General features: G+C 42.2%; 1 pseudogene; it reads left to right on the forward strand.

Annotated features, from left to right (window-relative positions):
* The first annotated feature begins 7,586 nt into the window (after positions 1-7,586).
* Positions 7,587-7,705, forward strand: LOC120610016 (uncharacterized; annotated as a pseudogene).
* Positions 7,706-20,902: the final 13,197 nt, after the last annotated feature.

Raw genomic sequence — 20,902 nt, forward strand, 5'->3', positions numbered from 1 at the left:
AATGCCTATGTTTAACAACCAGGTACAAAATTCCTGAAAATTTAACAATCCACTCTCACAAGCCAACAGCCCTAGCACAACACTGCTACTCTAGATCTCATTTTTCTCATCTATAAAGTTTTAGGAACTATTCTAAGGGAACAGCTAAGGATTTGTACAAAGATTAAACTACAAGAGTATTCATCACATTATTTATAAAATCAATAAACTATGAACAAGTCTCTAACAATAAGTAAGTTAATAATAATAATAATAGTAACATTCATTGAACACTTACAGTGTGTCTGGCACCCAGAGCTTGGCAGGACAGGCTCTCTCTTGCTTGTCTCCAGTTAACAAACTCTGATTGACCATGGACCATCCTTCTGTCAAACATCCTGCCTGTGGTGAGCTGAATATCTGGCCTAGTTGCCTCTCTCCAGTAACTCCTCCATACTGTTCCTACAATGAGCAATGTGCTCTTTAAAAATAAGGTGCGCTTGTCCCAAGCCTGCTGATGCCCACTTTACCGTGGACTCTAGAACAACACAGAGGTTAAGGCCACTGACACCGGATGTAGTTGAAAATCTGCCTATAATGTGTGACTCTACAGTCGGCCCTTCCCATCCTATCAGTAAATTCAACCAACCTGGGATGGAAAACAGTGATTTTCCATCTGTGGTTGGGAATCCATGGTTGGGACTGCGAAAATACTGTTTTAGATCCGCGGTTAATTGAATCCGCAGTTTTGAATCTCGCCAATAGGAAAGGTGGATTGCATTTATGAAAAAAAAAAAAAATTAGTATGTAAATGGACCAGTACACTTCAAACACATTTGGTTCAAGGGTCAACTATCCTTGTTATGGTGTGTGTGTGCTAATTAACTACTAAATACAGCAAAAAAATGGGAATATTAAGAGATAATTACTGTTTATTTGAAACTAATTTCAATGCTTTGGAAAGAGTCCTCAAGATGAAAAAGCTTTCAGAGCTTTTTTTTTTCTTTTTTGGAAAGAGTCCTCAAGATGAAAAAGCTTTCAAATAAGAAACACAACTCAAAAGATGGGAGAAATAAATATAAGAGACTGTGTAGTCAAGGTACGCACTTACATGAAAAAAATTACTTGTCATTTTTTTAAAATTCACATTTAACTGAGAGTCCTGTATTTAACTGGTGACTCTGCTGATGACCGTTCTACATACTCCTCATCCTAAGGACCCCCAAATACCAGCTTTGCTCATAGGAAAATGTTTTATCCTTACAGTAACCTTAGCATCCATCTAGACCTCTGTCTGCCAGCAGGAAGAAAAGCATTCGTTTTCTCCAAGACAAGGATCCAGCTCCTTCCAGCCTGCAATGAAGGGCTTCCCTAGAAGGTAACCTGAGCAGCTGACTCTGGGAGAGCCAGAGGGCCCCATGAAGTCCACGACCCTGCTAAATGCTCGGTGGCCGTGAAAGGCAAGGCATGGCCCAGAAGATAACCTCTCTTACTCGACACTTTTGCCCAGGAATAGCCTAGGTCTTAACCAGGGCTGAGAAGCCAACCCTAATTTCCCACGAACCCTCCAGGGCTCTCCCGAGCCATTTCGTTTATTGAGCAGTTCACCTCACACGTCCAAATCCCTTTGAAATCCCCACTCCTGGATTAAACAACCTGTTTTCAACTGCAAAGGAAGTCATGTATATATCCTTCAAATGAGTTCAGATCCCAGTTAAACAGGAAAAGGCCTTACCCGGTCAATTCTGTCCCAGAATAGAAGGTCAGATATTGTTTAAAGGCGCTAGAGCATTGCACAGAACACATGCGTGTGAAGTTTCCCTTGTCTTAAGGTCCTTCTATTTGGATGATGCATTTTGACATCCCCATAAAAGGTGAGGTTGCTGCTGCAGTGAGGAAATTACCCAGGATTAGGGGAAAAGGTAAAGGATGGGAAAACCCCTTTGGAGCACCTCACACGCAATAATAGCTGTGATGAAAATGACCCCAATTTTGCCTCTTTTCGCTGGGGAGTAAGAGAGGAATTTAACTTCCCGACATTTTGAAGGAACATCCTTGGTGCTAGTTTGGGATGTAGGGGATTTCTAACTTTCAGAAAAACCTATAGGTTTAGGTGGAGGTGGCATGAAAGCCCAAAGCTGGAAATCACACCTGGAAACTTGATGATTTGGAGTTTAAAAAGAATGTTATTCGATAGTGGAAAAATAGGATTGCAAAAATAAATGAGGTGCCTCATGGATAGAACTCTCTGTTACCGTTAAACATGACATTGAAGACTAGTTAATGATGTGAGAAACATTTGTTATATAATTAAGCAAAAAGTTACAGTACATGTGCAATAATAATTCACCAAAATGTGGGCAGTAGTAATCTCTGGTAGAATTACTGATTTTCTTCTTTTTCACTAATATTCATTTACTTTTTCTTAACAATAAGCATGAATTGCTCTTGTAAAATAGCAAAAAAAAAATTTATTCTATACATATTAAAAGTCTTTAAACACTCCAGAACCTAGAATTGTGCTTTTAATTCATGCAAAAACCAAGGAATCAAAGATCTATTTAAAACCAAACTACTGCAAGGAAATTCAGCAAGGCTTCGAATCACTCTCTATAAGTAAAATTTTTGAAATGTAGAGATTTATAGACTCTCTGTGAAACCAATGAGAGTATGCATGAGCTACAAAGATCACAATGATAACACAAATGAACAGTGAATATCTCCAGAACTCTTACTTACTCTGTATCAGGCATCAGGTCGAGCACTGGATTATCTCATTTAATCTTTTAATGACCCTAAAGTAGATACTATCAATCATGATTCCCAGTTTTCAGATGAGAAAACTGAAGCTTGGAGACCAAAACTGACTTGCCTAAGGACCTATAGCTAGCACAGACAACCTTGACCCCAGTCCCTGCATATGTGCAAATCCTTTCATTTGACTTTTCTGAGTGCCTCACCCTCTGGACAGCTGGCTCCAACAAGTAGTGTCTCTTGCCCATATTAGGGCAAAATCCTGGCTTAGCTGTCAAAATCAAGGTCTTTCTAAAACCTAAATTATCAGAAAAGACACTCAGTAAAAGCACAGAGAAAATGTGTACTTCATTCAGTAGTTATGGGGGGCAGGGCTAACCCACATCTATAGTCACACGCACCAGAACCAATGCCAGCAAGCATCCAAAAAAGGTTGAGTTTGGTCAACCAGCTGGTTATTTGTAGAATAACCAGTTGGCTCACTGATTTAACTGAATTGCATTTTTTAATGTTGTAATTTTTCGCTTGATTTCAGCTGCCCCCTATTCCCACTCCTGCACCCTTCCCCCAACCCAGGGAGAAAGAAAATCAAAGCGGTTATATAATAAATTCAGTCTGAACAATAGGCCAGGAAACCCAGCCTAACAACCAGGTGTTTCTCCATGTGACAATCTTTTCATATAGGATTTGGATTCAGTATTTTTCTCCCTGAGTTGATGCTCTGTCTTTGTGAATTAAGTCATGCCTGTTTGAATATCTTGTCCTTGAAAAACGACAACACAGAAATACACTTGGTACGCTCCTCCTGGGGTCCATGAGCTCCCTTCCCCATTACCTAGACAAAATTAATGCAGTCTTGACCTCTAAATCTGAAGGTATTTACCACCAAGACTATCAAACACGCTGCTTGTGATTTTTAACTCTTGAAATGATCTCAGCCCAGATCTCACTAGCAACAAGACAGTGAGGTCTATTTAGAGAGAGCATGAAGAGCCGAAGGTATGAAGAAGCTGGTGGCTTCCCCACACAGGCCTCCTTCGCGTCAGTCAAGGAAAGGGTGTGTTTCAGGTGTCCAGCTTAAAGGCAGTACGAAAACCCATGGCTCCATTCCATAATTCTTACTCACTACTAAGGCCATGAGGCCAGGATATACATTGAGAGCCTCTTTAATTCAAAGACCTGTTATCTTTACTTGACCTTATTTCCTGTCATTGGCGAGAATCAAGCTGCTTCTATTCCCCCTAATAGCCATATAGTATAACTCTTGCTGGGAACGACCGCTGTGTGTACCTTCCTTTGTGGCAGGCCGCAATCTTGGGAAGTAATACGTCTGTTTTGAAAAGAGTCATTTACAGCCTGTTGTTTGACCTAAGGGATCCCGGAGCCCACCCTTTTCTGGCCTCATACACTGTATTTCCTTCCTGGGTTTTTGCAGGTTTAATGCAGCACAGGTGGTGGTGTGCTTCCAAACCAGGTGTCTGAGTCCAAAGACATTTGCTAAAATATTTGGCTCATATTTTTCTTTTTAGCTTGGAATTTCACACCATGAACTGCGGAGACTTGGTGATAACTTCATTTTTTACGGCATGTTTGACTGTCCTTTACACAGTCTTTCTTCCCTGCAATTTAACACCCCTAGAGATACTATAAAATCCTCACAGTTTATTGACCAACACTTTTCAATGTCGTGTCGATGCCAAACACAGAAACTGATTGCTCTCCAGTTGATTGGGTGTGAGGCTGGGGCTGCAACTACCTGATTGGGTCACAGGAGGGCAGGCCACAGAGAAAAAACACCTGGACAGGTGTGCGCCTGGAAACAGAGAAGGTCATTATGCTGGTCACATTGCCCAGTGATCCTCTATCACCACAGAGCATCCAAAGTACAGATTTTAACAATGTTTGGTATGAGAACAAGCCAGGGACTACATGAGCTTCTATAGGCACGCCAGTAATAAAATTAATAAAAATAACTCAAATTTATTGAGCATTGATTATGCTCCAGCATAGCACTTGATGAACAATGTCTCATTTTATCCTCATAATAAGCTTTTGAGGTAGATGCTGTTCTTAGCCAATTTTTAGAGATGAAGTAACAGACTCAGAAAGAATAAGTAATTTGACCAAAGTCACCTAGCTTATAATTGGTAGAATTGGGTTCAAATCCAGCTGATTCCAGACCCACACTCTTTACTGACTATGCCAGACCATCCTAGGGTGTATACGTGCACCCAAAACATTTACTGCAAGATATATGAACATGTCAAAGCTATGAAATTATTGCTAATAGTCATTGACATGACACTACAAAGGATTTCTCACTTGGTCTAATTTCCTCAGAGGTTCTATTTTTCAGTCATACCTACTCTACTAAACCCTATTCTGTAGAGACAGCTTTACCATGGACAAGTTTCAGATTGTTGACCTCAGATGACATTTTGGTGGAAAATACTGGAATGGGTTCTACACCAAGTTCTCTCACTCGCTAGTTTGAGAACTTTGGCAAAGTCATTTAACTTCTCTGAGAGGTATAGTTAGGGGGACCATATTTCCAGTTTGCCCAGAACAGTGCCTATTTATATTTATTGTTCCATTGTAACTACTAATGGTTCCCCCTTTTACTCTCTAAATCCTTCCAATCTGGATGATAAGTTATATGGTCACTTAAGTACAGTGTTCATCTTTGGAGGATATTTCCCATTCTTTTGGTAGCAGCACTTCAATGTTTCTGAGGAATCTTCACGCCCCATATGATTTAGGTAGCCCAAGGTGGCCAATTAACATTCTGCACTCTCCTGGCCATAGTGATTGGTTCAAAGCTAAGCATGTGGTCCACATCTGGCCAGTGAAGGTGGACATGCAGGACTCTTATAGAAACTATCAAAGAAGAGACCCTCTCTTTCCAGAGAGGTTGCTGGGCTGGTAGGATTTAAGCCTAGAATTGTTAGCAGCCACTACATTAGGAACGAGTGCCAGACAAGGAAGCTGTGCAGACAATAGAACTGAGAGGTGGAAAGAACCGGCCGCCTGTTAGTACTGCTTGAGCCATGGCCTGAAGCCAGGTATACGCAGGGACTTCCTAGTTAAATGTGCCAATAACCTCTGTTTGCACAAGCTAATTTGACTTGGGTTCTGTCACTTGTAACTAAAAGAGAGTTGACTAAAAAGGAGGGGTTAGATAAGAACATCTCAGTGCTGGCACACCAGGCTTCCATTGAGAAATAAATTCACACATGCACGCGTGCGTGCGTGCACGTGCACGCACACACACACACAGAATTACATAGAGTTCCAACACCAAGTAAACCAAGGCATTACCCAGATCTTTCATACACTGGTAGTGCTTAGAAAAACATCGAACCTAATCCAGTGGTTTCCTAACTGCTCCAAGGAGACCTGGGTTCTAAGAGTGAATCTCAGTGGCTGTGATAGGGGGCGACGTGGTGGGGGCATGAAAGTTAGGGAGAGAGCATGAGATGGGGCCAGGCTCAGCAGCTGTCCCCTGCTTCACCCAGAGCAGCCACTGTCACCTGTTTTATATACATTAGGATTCAGCATGAGAGTTCATGGGCGGGGCAGGGGCTTAGAAAAAGGATTCCATCGCTCTAAGAAGACTGAAAAAACACTTATTTGGTAAAAACCTATCATTTTAAAAATGATGATACCAGAGTCCAGAGATAGTAAAGGATAACCCCCAACCCTCCCTCTCTCTATCCCCCACCCCTTCCCTCTGACCCCCTGACACCCGGCCACACGTAGTTGATAGGAGAGAGAAAACCTGAACGCTGTCTGGTTCTCTTTGACCTCACAATGGTTTCCTTGGTATAATAAAAAACTCTTTACCTCACAGTGTTATGGAGACCAAATAGAGTTGTATTTATGTCATAAGCGATATATATTTATACATTATGTAAGTACAATATAAATAAAATTTTCTGTTTCTTTGCTTGTTTAGTGTCTGTGTCCCTCACTAGATTCGAAAGTCCCTGTGTGAGAGAAGTAGGTGGATGGGAACCCGGCACCTTAAACACAGTAGGAGCTCTCAAAAAGTTGTTTTCAAAAAAGTAAATAACCAATTTACAGATGGTAAACAGTCGTGTGGGAGAAATAATCAAAATCCAGATTGCAGGAAATTCTACAGAACAAATATCAGTTTCTTTAACAAATAAATCTCAAGGAAAAAAATGGAGGAGGAATCCACAGATTAAGAGAGATCTGAGGCATATATGAACCACATGCAATGTGCAGATCTGATTCAAACCAAGTGAATGTTAAAATTATGAGATAATCAGAAAAATTTCAAAGACTGTATGGATGTTGGTTAATATCATTATAATCTTTTTTAGTTGTGTTTCTCTGAGTTTCTATCACTTAAAAATACACACTGAAATATTTATAGCTGAGATGATATAGCATCAGAAATCTTATAGAAGTAACCTGTAGGGGAGAAGGGGAAAGCGAGGTAGATATGAAAGAAGATTGGCCTCATGATCGTTTTTTTGAAGCTGAAAAAGCCTTTCTGAGCTTCATGGGACTATTTTGCTATATTCGCGTATGTTTGAGATTTTTAAATAATAATTTAGAAGGGAGGAAAAGAAAGAGAAAGGAAATAAAGGAAGATCCTAGCCTTTGCATACAAACTTGGATTTAAATTTTCACTCTTCCACATACCAGCTGAGACTCAAGGTTCCTACTTATCAATTCCTACTTATTGTCAGTTTCCTTAACTGTGATGGGACTAAAAATAGCACTTGTCTCCTAGTATGGGTGATAAGAATCAAATGAAATCATATATGTAAATTGTGTCTAATAAATAGTATGTAAAACTGGTAACTGTTATTAAAACCAAATGTGTCTATGCCCATGCTATCCTGAACAAGCCTGATCCCATCTGATCTCGGAAGCTGAGCAAGGTCGGGCCTGGTTAGTACTTGGATGGGAGACCACCTAGGAAGATCAGGTGCTGTAGGCGTAAAAAATAAAATAAAAAAATTTTAAAAATAAGGGATCATAAGTTGACAAGTTCCTTGCAATCTGTGAGGTCAACCAAGGGTTGCGTTGCCTAAAAAATAAAAAAATAAAAAATAAATAAAATACCAAATGTTAAACATGTTATCCAAGTATAAGTGCTAAAATATTACATTTTAATAACAATAATAACTTAAATTGCAGAGTACTTAATAGATATCTAGTACTGTTATATATGTTTTATATGTAAAAACTCTTTTAGTCCTCATACTTAAAGTGAATCCTCTTTAACAAGATTAAAGTTTATAGTAAATAGTGACATTATAAAAAGTGGCAGACACTGATGGAAATTAAACTTTTAAAAATGAAACTATATAAAAATAAGGTTATTTTATTTTATATTAAACCATATTTGGAAAATAATAGCAAATGTGCTTTAATTCATAGAACAACAAATAACTAAGTTTCAGGAGTTTTGGCACATTTTTCTGGCAACATTACATGATAGCATAATAGTAATATTCTTCATTTCACAACTTATTTTGCAGCACAGTCATTAAAAAGTCATTCTCACAAAAGTAGTCATCCATTTTCTAAAGAATTTCTTAATATCTCATATTCAAATCATTTTCTTTTGAGGCATCCTGTCAATTTTCTCTCCTTCATTGGATAAGTGAACTGATTCTGCCAGATCTACATTTGTTAAAAGTTTTGTCTGAAACCATAGGAATTCTCCAATATCACCCTTCAGAATGCTTCACGAAATCCTGCATTTTTGCAAGATTTTTAAAAATGATTTTAGCTAGGATAGATGCTGATGTTAGGTTAGATGGAGGGGGGACAGAGGTATTCAAAGGGGCGTTAGTTTTATAAATTGTTAGTTATTAGGGAATTCTTCCCTGTGCAACCTGCCAATTTTGGGGATTAGAATACTGGATCTCAGATGACCCTCTATACTGTGAAAGTTTCATGTAGGGCTATACTCCCAAAAAGTATTAGAATTGATATTTGAGTAATTCAGACCAAAATTATTTGGCCTACTTATCTTTATAATTCCCCTTAAAATCTCTATTCCTCTTTGATTTTATGGATGTAAATTAAACAACCTCCTCTTAAACCCTTTCAAAGGTGGACAGGGATGGGAAGAGTACCAGGGGCCACCAAAGGGAAGATTAAGAAATTAAACATGTACCTTGGTCTTTTATTGCTCGATGTTAACCAAAATTCAAACTCTTGCCACTTAACCAGAGAATCCCTTTCAATTCAATTCAGGCAAATAAATATTTCAGCTCTAACATACAAAGTCAAATGAGGAATGACACCATAGGGAGTGAAATATTGCTATATTTTAGTCATACCACCAAATGTAAATATAATCTCCATTGATTATTTTAAATAATGTCATTATGTAAAAAATCTGAGTAGTATTTGACAGATATTAGGGGGAAAGTACATCAATATACCCCGAGAGACTTTACTTCCTGAATCACATAAAGCCTTGTGAAAATAAACAGTTTACAGCCAAATGAGTTTATATCCATGAATATGAAAACCTGCCTATGTCAATAATGACCAAACTTGCCTGAGCACATCAGATCACATTTTGAAGCATGTTAAAAATAGATTCTCAGGCTTCTCCCATTGAGATTCTAATCAGTAGCTGTGGAGTTCAGGAATTGATATATTTTAACAAACATCCTGGGAATCCTTATGGTCACAAGAGTTTAAAAAACACTGACTTAGTTAAGTTAGGACTTTAAGAGTAAGGATGATTAGGCAGTGCTTCCATCTGATCTTTGGAGTCAACGTGGAAAGTAAATTAGAATGGGCTTTGTTGGCAGGCAGATGACGGGTTGCTTCTTGGCTCTGCCTCTTTCTATCTTTAAGCCTTTGAACAAGTAACTAACATTTCTAAGCTTCTTTTTCCTTGTGTGTAAAGTGAATATAACACTGACTCAAAAGAAGTTACAGAGCTAAATAAGTAAGTGAGAGAACTCAGCACAATACATAATATACAGTAAGTGTGCAATAACTATTAATTCCCTTCATTTTTTATATTGCTGAAAAATGGGGCCAATGAAGAATACTACAGGGCAATACGAGCAAACAGTGCTGGTATTCTTTATATTCTTCAGATGGGGGCTGTATTCTCCTTCTCTACCATCCTCCTACCCCCGCAACTGCTGTTTCCCATTCACCCCCACCCCACAATCACACAGGACTTCCTTGGGATAAAATTAGACACAACCAAGCTGTATTGCCTCAGTGCTGCCACCTGGTGACAGGTATGAAGAACTGGGCCTTTCCTCTTCCCCGTCAGGCTGCATTCTCCCCTTTTTTCTTGTGACTATTTCCCCTTCTATTACTAGCAAGAGGCATTTTCTTTCACATAAAACCTCTTTTCTTTCCCTTCTTTTGCTCAGAAACCTCTGAAAACTCTTCCTCTTACCTCCCCAACACTCTCCATCTGTGTTCCATCTGGATGCCAAAATCAACCTCAATAGAGGCTGATGAGCATAAGGGTAGCTCTAGGGGCTCTCCTAACTGTAGCACAGAACAGAAAAACCATCTGTTCAAAAGTGAAATTGGAATAAAAAGCCTTACTATCAACCTAGGAAGTTTTGGAGGTGCCCAGAAGTTGTATTCGAAATCACTCCAGAAACTTGTGCCTCTCTCTTAACCTTTAAGAAAAACTTTCTCAAATACCAACACTCATGATCAGTCACAAGCATTTTTTTTTTTTTTTTTTTTTTTTTGCTGCTCTTGGAGAGAAGAAACGCTCATCCAGGCTCACGCTGGAATCCTGGAAGCCCACATATGCGAAAGTAGCGATCTTTCCCCTACTTCGAATTGCTTCTTGGCGCCTCCGTCTGGGGCTCTTTTTAGTGTAAAGTGGAGAGGGCAGTTACTGGCCTCCTACCCACCTTAGGTTTCTCCCCTCTACTGTCTTTCTCTCTTTTCTCGCCTCCCCAGTTCTTGCTTTTCCCGCTCCCTAACATAGCACCGTCAGACCTGGATTTAAATTCTGCCTGTACCACTTACTAGGTATGGAACGTGGGGTGCACTATCCTCTGGGCCTCGGTGTCCCCATCTTTAAATTGGAAGTAGTGACAGTACCGATTTCTTAAGGTCACTGTGAAGATTAAATGCATTAATAAATTCAGGTGAGAGACAGACTTAACATTGTGGCTGGCATACAGTAAGCACTCAATGTTAGGCTTGTGCTAGTCCCTTCATGTCTTGCTGCAATCCTGGGGGAATAGTCCTTGACTCTTTATATCAGACTCTCACTACTGCCAGAGGATGTGTTAACCGAACACTAGAGAAGCGGCAAGGTTAAGGAGCCCAAGGGACTTTTCCTGAGGGAGATAAAATTTTCCTCCTTCCTATTTTCAAGCCTCAACAACTCTTTCAGGTCAAGAACTAGCAGGAGCAGTTTAACCTTTGAACACACGTTTTGTTTTTTTTTAACCTAAAGTCAAGGTACATTTTTAAAAATCTTTATCCTGATAACAAGTGAGGCATGATTATTGAGGATAATTTGAGAAAACACACAGAAAAGTTCAGAGCAGATAGAAATCACCTGAAACCCCCTCCTCCCAGAGATAACCACCAATAACATTGGCAAGCTTTTCCACTGGCATATATCTCTATGTTTGTTAAAAATAGACTCTTGCCACTTTTTTTTTTTTTTTGGCTTAAACAATAGAATTTTATTTTCTTACAGTCTTGAAGGTTGGAAGTCTGAAAGTCTGAGATCAGAGTGCCAGCAAGGTCAGGGTCTGGTGCAGACCCTCTTCTTGGCTTATCACATGGCAGTCTCTCCTGTCTCTTCTTACGAGGACACTAACCCCATGGTATCAGGGTCCCACCCCTAAGATCTCAGTAAATCTTAATTACTTCCTTTTAGGCCTTATCTCCAAATATAGTCACTTTGGGAGTTAGAACTTCAACATATGAATATATTTTCATTGAAAATGTTAGCTAGATTATGATACAATGGGTTTATTATTGTCACTTAAAATAAAGCAGTAAACACACTTCTCAGTTTTAATTTTTAACACATAAATATTGATAGAGATGTAAAAATTAATAAATAGAAAACTTATTTAAAGTGAAGTAGGGAGGCCATAAAAGGGAGCTCTCATGCCCTGTGTCTATCTCGAAACACAAAAGGAAGAACTCCTTGTCATAGCCCTCCCAACTTCTTCCCCTCTGTATAAAAAAATTTCCTTCCCTTTGTTTTAGCAGACTTGCATGTGGCTTGCATGTACCAGATTGCAATTCCTTGTTGTTCCCAAAGAAACACATTTTTGCTGGAAATAACTGTCTGGCTTGACTCTTTGCTTGCGGTCAACATATTTAACCCACACAAACAAAAGCTCTTTGGGGTCCTCAATAATTTTTCAGAGTGTGAATGGATCCTGAAACCAAAAAGATCATCTCTGGGCAATGCTCATCCCTGTATGACTTACAGGAGACCTTTCTTGGATTTTTTTCTTGACAGAGTTCTTCTGTATTTGACATGCCTACAACCCATGGGCTATGTGATAATTCTGCACACCCACCAGTTTTCTGGTTGAACAAAAATTGGGGGAGGGGAGGAATTTTCTTCATACAATGTTTTGTGATATCCCTTGGCCTCTACCCATTTCCATATTAAATACATCTCTATTCTTTCTCTTCTAGTTGTGACAGTTCGAATAGTATAATTTGGCCCTAATACTACCTAAAACAGTGCCAGTGTGGACACTGAAATCATGTTGTGACTCCTACCATTTTTCAATGTTTTTATTATATTTTAATGTTTTGCTTTTGTCACTTAACTTACATACTGAATATTTCCCAGGATATTCATCGAAAACGTACCATAATCCATCATGAAAATGTACCATAATTATTTATATAGTCTCTATTGTTTGCAATTTTATACAATTAAAACAACCCTGAAATGAACAATTTCATCGGAAATCTTTTGTTGTCAACTCTAAGTATTTTGGGAGGATTAAAATCCAGAGGGCGTTTGCTGGTTCAGAAAGTTATACCCTTCTTAAGACTCTTGGTAGCTTTGCAAAACTTTTGCAGAGAAGTACCACTTTACAAACCCGTCAGCAAAGTCTGAGAGACCAAAGAGGTCCATTTTTAGTCTCGGGGTCCTGGTGAAATAACCTCTTTGGCTTGAGTAGAGGTTGTAAAGGGCTACCTATCAGAGCATTCGAGAGGGGTTGACACTGCTTCCTGAGGCTTGCTTCCTTCAAGAGACGCTCTGGTATGTTAAAGAGGCATCGTGCTTCAAACAACGCCTATGGCCTGACATTGAATTTCTCTATTATCTTTTGAGTGAAATCCCAAAGACACCAGCACTGAAACTGGCCTGCCTTCTTAACGGCGCCCTGTAAACGACCAACACCACCCCATTATTAGCTAACTGAGCTACCTCATGTGCTGCCTCCATAACACTAATCACAAGTAGTAACTTTCTGATCACGTGTTTCTCATCTGTCTCCCCCACTGTAATGTAAGCTCTATGAGGGACCATCTTGTCTTGTTCATCACTGTGAGCTTAGCCCCTGGCCCTCTGCCTGGCACACAGCAGGCACTACATAAATGTTGTTGAATGACTAAATGATACTTCTTTGTCCTTCGAAGAGCTTCCTATACCACACCTGCCCCTCAAATTTACAAGAGTTCTTTAGAGTCCATAAACAGATGCAAATTTTTAATAGTGACTTACAATATAGCCACTTCTATTACCAAGGAGGATGGACTTTCTTGACGGGCATAGTCAACTTTGTCAACAAAATCCACTGTTATACCCTGAACTGCCCGGTTCAGAAAGTCCCTTAGAAGAGCGCCATTGGCATGAAGCAATAGCTTTACTGTTGCTTCACTGGGGTGGAGTTCAGTACTGGCTTAGAACTCTCATACTGGCCTAGAGGTCATCCCTGGGATTTCAATTATAGTGGGATATTTTAGCTGGTTCGATTTGGACCAGCTGGGCTGTTCACAGCCCCATGAAGTGAGTGCCAGCTCTTGAGAGGATTGATTTACTGCCACTTAAAGTTTGAAATGCCCAAATTAAATGTCTTCACAGTGTACAGAGAGTGTAGGAACCAAACTGCCTGCTTTGAATGCCAGCCCTTTCACTTCCTAGTTGTATGACTCTGGGTAAGTTACTTAACTTTACTGTGTGTCAGTTTTCTTGTCTGTAAAACAGGGATACTTGTGGTATCTTCCTCGTATTGTTTTCAGGAAGATTAATGAGCTAACACACATAAAGCACTCAGAATTGTGCCTCGCACACAGTAAGGACCAGGGAGTATTCACTGTCATTGTTACTGCTATCTGTGGCCATCATCCTTTCCTGCTGACATCACCTTCAACTCCTTCCTCAGCCCTGCTCTCGCCCCTACCAGCTCTTCTTTCTCACCTCTCAGATCTCACTCATTCAACAGTAGAGACCTACCAAGCACCAGCTCCATGCCAGGCAATGTGCTAAGAGTTGAGAGCACAAGTTTGCCCTTTTTCTTAGACTCAAGGAAACAGACAAGAAGCCATGCAATTACAACACAGCATGGTAAAAGCTAGGATGGGGGTAGGTGTGTGGGCCGCCATGGGGGCCACCTGACCCAGCCATGGCAAACCAGACAAGTTTTCCTGAACAAGAAGACCTAGAAGATGAGCAGAAATGAGACAGCTGGGCGTGGGGCTGGAGGAGGAGATAGGGGACGAGAGGTGAAGAGGAGAATTACAGGAAGTGGGAAGAACACAGGCCTGGAGACAAGAGAAAAGGCAAGACCAGCTCAGAGCAGTCAAAACAGCTTCTTCTGACTGGAAAAACTGGGGAAGGTGGGAGAGCGTCAAAGAGTTCTGAGAGGTAATTGAACTCAGTAAAGCCAGATCATTTTAAGGCGCTTTGGGGCAACAGGGAACACTTGAAGGATTTTGAGCAGCATAGCGATGTGATCATTTTCCCATTTTAAAACATCACTCTGGCTGCTGAGTGCAGATTGGAATGCAGGAAGTTAAGAATAGAGCCATGGAGACCAGTTAGGAGGCCCTAGAATCCAGTGGGATGGTGGCCTGATTCAGGATGTCAGTGGGAACTGGGGATGAGAAAGAACGAATGGATATGTGAGATGTTTAGAGGGAACAGTGAGCCAGACACAGTGATGGACTGGATAGGGGAGCAGGGAAGCCATTACTCGCCCCCAGGCCCTGACCACTTGCTCCTGGACCCTACAGAGCCTCCCAGCCTGTCTTCCTATATGTCATCTCCACGACTCCCATGTGTTCTCCATTGGCAGCCACATTCTCCTTCACCAAATACCATCCTAACCTGGTTCCTTCCATCCTACAAACCTACTGAGATTTCTCATCTTTGGTTTGGTCATCTCTTCTCACCTGAGAATGTTATAGTTCCCACCTCCACTTCCCATTCAAACAGCCGACCTGCCCGCTGTCCCCCGACCTGGAAGTGTCTTCCCATGCATAGACATTTCAAGTCTCTGCTCCAACATCACCTCCTCACAGAGGATTCTCCCGAAGCCTCCATTATTCTCTTTCTCACGACACTGACAAGGAGCAAGCATTAGGGTTATTTTTTGTCTGCTGCCCGCCCCCCCAACACACACACATGCTTCGGATGTCAGTCCGTGAGAACAGGAGCCCTATTGCCCTATTTTCCATCATCTTCCAGACATCTAGCACTCTGCCTGTCACATGCCGATACTCAATGAATATTTGTAGAACGAAGAATAAGTGAAGGAAACACATTTTGCCCCTAACCATCAGTCAGGGCAGTTCCCTTCATAATCTAACCCTTGTGTGCCTCTCAAGTCTCATCTCCAGTCTCATCCTTACATGCACACACACCAGAATGCACTTGCGTGTGTGTGTGACATGTGCATGCTCATACATATCACACACATGCAAACATACAATGTAGCCTCAACAATGCCAGCCTGACTACAGTTTCCCAAGTACCAAACCTTTGTACACATGGTATCCCCTAGAGTCCTCCTATCAGTCCGGTCAACTCCGATTGATCCTTCAAAGCCCAGCCCAGACATTACCACTTTTAGGAAGTCTTTCCTCGCTGTGCTGTCCCATCTAAGTTATTCTTCCCTCCCTGCTCTTCTCTCATTGTACTGTATGATCACTGCACCCGTAGGTCATTATTGCCCTGCATTTGAATTCTCTGTGCATCTCCCCTAGTAGACTTGATTGAGGGCAGTCCCTACCTTTCTTCAACTCTAGAAGACCAGATCTCTTACGGTGTCTGAAATAATAAGGTGCTTCTTACATGGCTTCCCTTCCCTCCACCCTCTGCTCTTGAACAATCTGCCCCAGCTTCCCAAGGCCTTCACACCAGCATCCCTTCTGCTTTTAGACATAGCGCTGACTGTTGATTCCATCAGCCTTATTTTTGCCCTTAGACAGCCAAGGGCCGGGGCAAATCACAATTCCTCCCTCCCCTCCATCCCTGACATTTTCATACAAGTAAAAGTAAATGTTAAAAATATATATATATGGACATCTCAAACAAGAAAAGAGTAACGATGGCTTCTTCTGAGGAGCAAGGAGAGGGGCCTGAAGGTCTGAGGAGGGAAGGGGACCTCTTTTCACCAAACGCCCTCTGTCGAGTTTTACTACCCGAATGTATTAGCTTTTTTTCCAGTTACATTGTAATAATAAAGTAGTTACTAAATAACATGAGCTTCGAGATCAGAAAGCCAGGGTATAAAGGGAATAGAGCCACCTGGACAAGGAAAAGCTTGCTGAGGCACGTTTTAGCACCATCTGCTTCCCATCCTTCTTGCCCTTCTGCATCCTCCATCATTGGATGAATAAGCAGGGACATCCCACACCCTGAAACCAGCAATAAAAGACAGGGAGAAATGGGACTGTCCACCGAATCTACCTGATCCAGGGGTTACAGATACTGTCCTAAGGGGCAAGAGAGAAAGCTCAGACACCCATTACTAATGTGCATTGGGGACTGGCTGTTCCAGCGGCTGGGTTCTGTGAATGAAGAGGGCAGTATGTGCCTGCATGGGCCGTACAATGCTGCAGGTGTGCAAACAGCTACCCCCATGCGTACAATCAGCCCATCATAAAAACGATCACTGGGTACAAACGCAAGTGGAGAAGAGATTAAGGTTTTTTTTCCTGACGACAGCTTCAGTTGGCTAGTGACTTTGGAGCATATCTCCCTGTCCCCACCTCTGCACACTGAGGACCTAAAGCCAAGTAGGGCCATTTCCCAGCCACTAGAGGGGCCTGGAAAACATGATCCTTTCATCAGGCAGCAAGTCTAGGGACCACCTGGTGGTCTGTGCCCCCTCTCCTCCCAGGAGAAAGTGGCTTACTTGTCCACAGTGCTGGAGAAAGGCGACCCCTTCATGGGCTAGAAGACAAGATGTCCTGTTGTTTTGTTCCCTCCTCTTTTTGTTGAACCTAGTTGTTGAAAGGTCCTGTGTCGAACCTACCTTCGACGGTTATGTCTCTTCATAATTATGCACAAAGCAATTAAAAGCTACAACTGTAACTCGACACTTGGCAATTCAACTTGGCCACCCTAAACAACTGCCAGCACGGGTATAAAACATCCCGCAACAATGCCGGCCCAGCGGCCATTAGGGTGATTTACTCTGGACCACATGAAGTTCAGCAGCCGGGAAAGAGGGCAGAGCCTGAACCGGTCTTTCACACTCGTGTCGTAAATTCAGATCATGGCTTCAAAGGTGGTGCCAAAGTGTTGGTAACCCAAAGTCAAGGGGCCTAGGTTTTGTTTTCCAGGGCAAAGGGACACCATCAATGATGGGAGAGTTCTGTGGAGGTGACCTAGGATGGGTTCCCAGCCACCTCTCCCCTTGCCATGTCCCTTTGGCCTAGAGGAGGGGACATAAAAGGTGTCAGTGGCCCTGATGCTCGGTAAATCACTGGGTGTGAACCCAGCTGGGCTGGGTGATGGCCTTCAAGGACCCTTTCTCCTGGAAGCCAAGCCCAGCAGGCCTCACACTCAGTGACCCCAGGGATGGGTCATCAGGAGTGCGAGACCAGCTGGCCTGCTCAGTCACCAGAAGGGACCTTTTGCAGGGTTAGGAAGAGGTGACGAGAGAAGAGTCCTCAATTCTCCCAAAGAAATGGCCTCAACTGTCTCTCTGGGTGGGATTTTTTACTTAACAGAGCTCTTAGAAAAATACCACCTGCTGATACCGACAACTTAATAATCTTCAGTGTTTACTGAGCTCATTAGGCTTTATGCCAGGAGCTCATCAGGCTTTATGCCAAGAATAGAGCTACTGAAAAAAAAAAATTTTTATTTAAGAACCAAAAAGACCAAAGAGGAAAAAGAAGTGGATATTCTGCATTTGAAACAAGCATTAAAGTCATTCATCAACAACAGCTCCCATCTATTAAGGGAATATTGACCTTGAGAGGTAAATATGATTAGAACTGTCATTTTGCAGGAAACCAAGGTCAAGAAACTCACCCACAATCCCACAACTAGCTGCACCTAGGTGTGTATATACTCCATTATATTACATTGCCACCTCTTACTTAAATTAAAAAAATTTTGAATTGGGGATGATGCATTAACATTTAGTAATCCGGTCATTTTAAGCAAAAAGAACAAGTGTTTTAACCATTTTAATGCATTTTAGAACATAAATGTTCTTTATTTTATTGGATGGAGTAGAGAAACAAGTTGGCACAACCTCCATCTTAAGGCCGCATATTTATAAATGGGGAGAGTGACAAACCAGCTGGTAACCCACGGAGGCCCAGTGGTACAGGAGACCTGGAGTCCAATCCCACACTCTCATTCACCTGCCATGAGATCTGAGTCAAGTCTCTTCTTTCTGTACCTCGGGCTCATCTTCTAAGATGAGGAGGCTTATTTCTCAAGTGTCCTTTACCCCAGTTATGAAGTTTGAGTTTTAATCAGTGCACTGGGGAAGGGGGTGGCCTGCCACTCAGACACCCTGGCCTGAAAGGGCGAAGTTATTCAGGGACCTTCATACTTTATCTTGTCTCACTGTGCTGTCAAGCTAGATCTGCGCTATTTTGGAACTGTAGAAAAGCCTCAAGTTTTATGCAGTATGATCTCTTGTCACTGAGACTACCCATAATGGCCCTGTCCAGGGATGGCAAATAAGTTTTATATTTATGTTTGCATTATATTAGTCAAGATCTAGTTAAGGGACAGAAATCATCCAATTATTTTAATAGACAGAATTTAATATAAAGAATTGCTAACTAGGTAACTGAAAGGGTGAAAAAAAGACCTCTAGGGTATCCTGGAAGTAACAATTTCAGGAAGCAGCAACCACTCCTACAGCCAGGGCCCGAAGGGAATTATTACAACATGGAAGCTTGGACAAGGGGCCCACAGGGGCAAGACTCAGACCTCGGAGAAGGGGGCTGGCAGGCTGATGCCAGAGTCTCAAAGGGGACACAAGGAGGCTGATGTCACAAGTGTGTTGGAAAAACTACAAACTGGATCCAGCTGTTGCTGCAGGAAGAAACTGCTGCTGCCAGAGTGAAGTAGTGCTTCCTGGGATGAGCACAGGGACCCAAGCAGACAGGAAGGAGCAAGTCCCTTCCTTGTCCATCAGGCTGGCAGCCTCCCTCTGGCTCCCCCTGGTGGGCAGCGAACCATCCCCAGCATCGCAAAGCGGGTAGAGAAGGGTGAGACTGGAGGTGAGGGACCTGTAGTTGGGCTTATTACCTGGCCCCACCACCTTCAGTCTGTTAAGTAATTGCTTCGGAGAGAGTAACATCGAGGTTTATGAGACCTAGTCTGTGCTCAGAAGAAAAAAATCTGGTGATAAATTGGTGATGTCGGCCATAAGCCTAGAAAAGAGAAATGGTGGCACGAATGCCACGTATTTGCCCTTTCCCTCGTAACTAAATTACCCGCACTATGGACATAAGAAGTGAGCGCTGCTGCCCAACGTCCAAAAGCACGGACAGCCGGGCGAGCAAAGTGAGCTGCAGAGCCAAGACGATGACCCGCAGAACCCTTTCCCTTCCCGCCTAGCCAACAATCCCTCCCCTGATGTTTATGATCCAGTTGTTGTGTCCAGGATCTGAAAGTAAAAGTTAGTCGCCCTGGCCCAGTGATTTCCAGGGAAATGTTGATTAGAGCAAGGAAAGGGATAGTTTAAAAGGATGCCCCTGACTGCTGCGCAACCCCCAGTCGAGGATGTTCTCACAGGACCATGGTAGAGGCAAGAGTGGCGAATGGGGGACAGAATCTCGGACAGCAGCACAGGCCAAGCACTCCCCACCCCCACGCGGGGCCTCAGCCTAGAGAATAGAGTCCATCCGAAGGCTGGCAGAGTTTAGAGTCAGGTAACCCTGGATTCAAATCCCAGGCCGGACACTTTCTTGGTATTTAGATTAAGTTAACAGATACCATCTCTGTCCATTAATCAGGTGGGCAAGGAAGATAAATTAGTATGCTTTTTGAGACACCACTTCTAGTCTTTCCCAAGGGGGTTTTCCAGGGAGTTTCAGGGGTGCACCACAGCCAGCTTGCACCAGCTCACACCAGCTCATACAACCACGGTGTGCACAGCACTTCCCAACTCAGCATTTAGTGACCTCACATCATAGCTTGAAAGCAGCCAGGGTGGGAGCAGTTACACCACAGAACCGGCAGGTGCTGCAAATCAGGACTTCTTTCTTTCTTCTTCATTTTTTGTTTTTTGTTGTTGTTTGTATTTTCTTTTTTCTCTTTCTTTTCTTTTTCCCTCCTCAGAGCCTGGGGTGGGAAGGGAAGGGGTAGAGAACAGATTTGGGAATGAAGTCGGTCTTATCAGTCTCAGCCATGGCCCTGCTCAAGTCACCCTGATAACCCATGTTCTTGTCTGCAAGATATCTGCAAAATGCCTCTCCCTTCCCGTTTCTATGCCACTCTTGGAGCAGGGACCCTCTGTGAGGCTGTCCTTGCTCCTAAACTTGAGACTCAAAGCAAAGCCTTTCCCTTGCAGCTCTGGTGGGGGAGAGGGCTCTCTGTTCTCTTTACCTCCTACCTCTAGCCCTGAGAAGTTTTGTTTCTTTGTGGGTTTTGTTGTTTGGTTGGTTGGTTTTGTTGGGGTTTTTTGTGGGTTGTTTCAGTATGAATAAAGTCTTTCCCTCCCCAAATACTGTTCCTAAAGTTTTTAAGCTTTTGGAAACAAAAAAACAG

Source organism: Pteropus medius, unplaced genomic scaffold (assembly GCF_902729225.1).
Source record: "Pteropus medius unplaced genomic scaffold, Ma_sr-lr_union100, whole genome shotgun sequence".
NCBI classification, from domain to species: Eukaryota; Metazoa; Chordata; class Mammalia; order Chiroptera; family Pteropodidae; genus Pteropus; species Pteropus medius.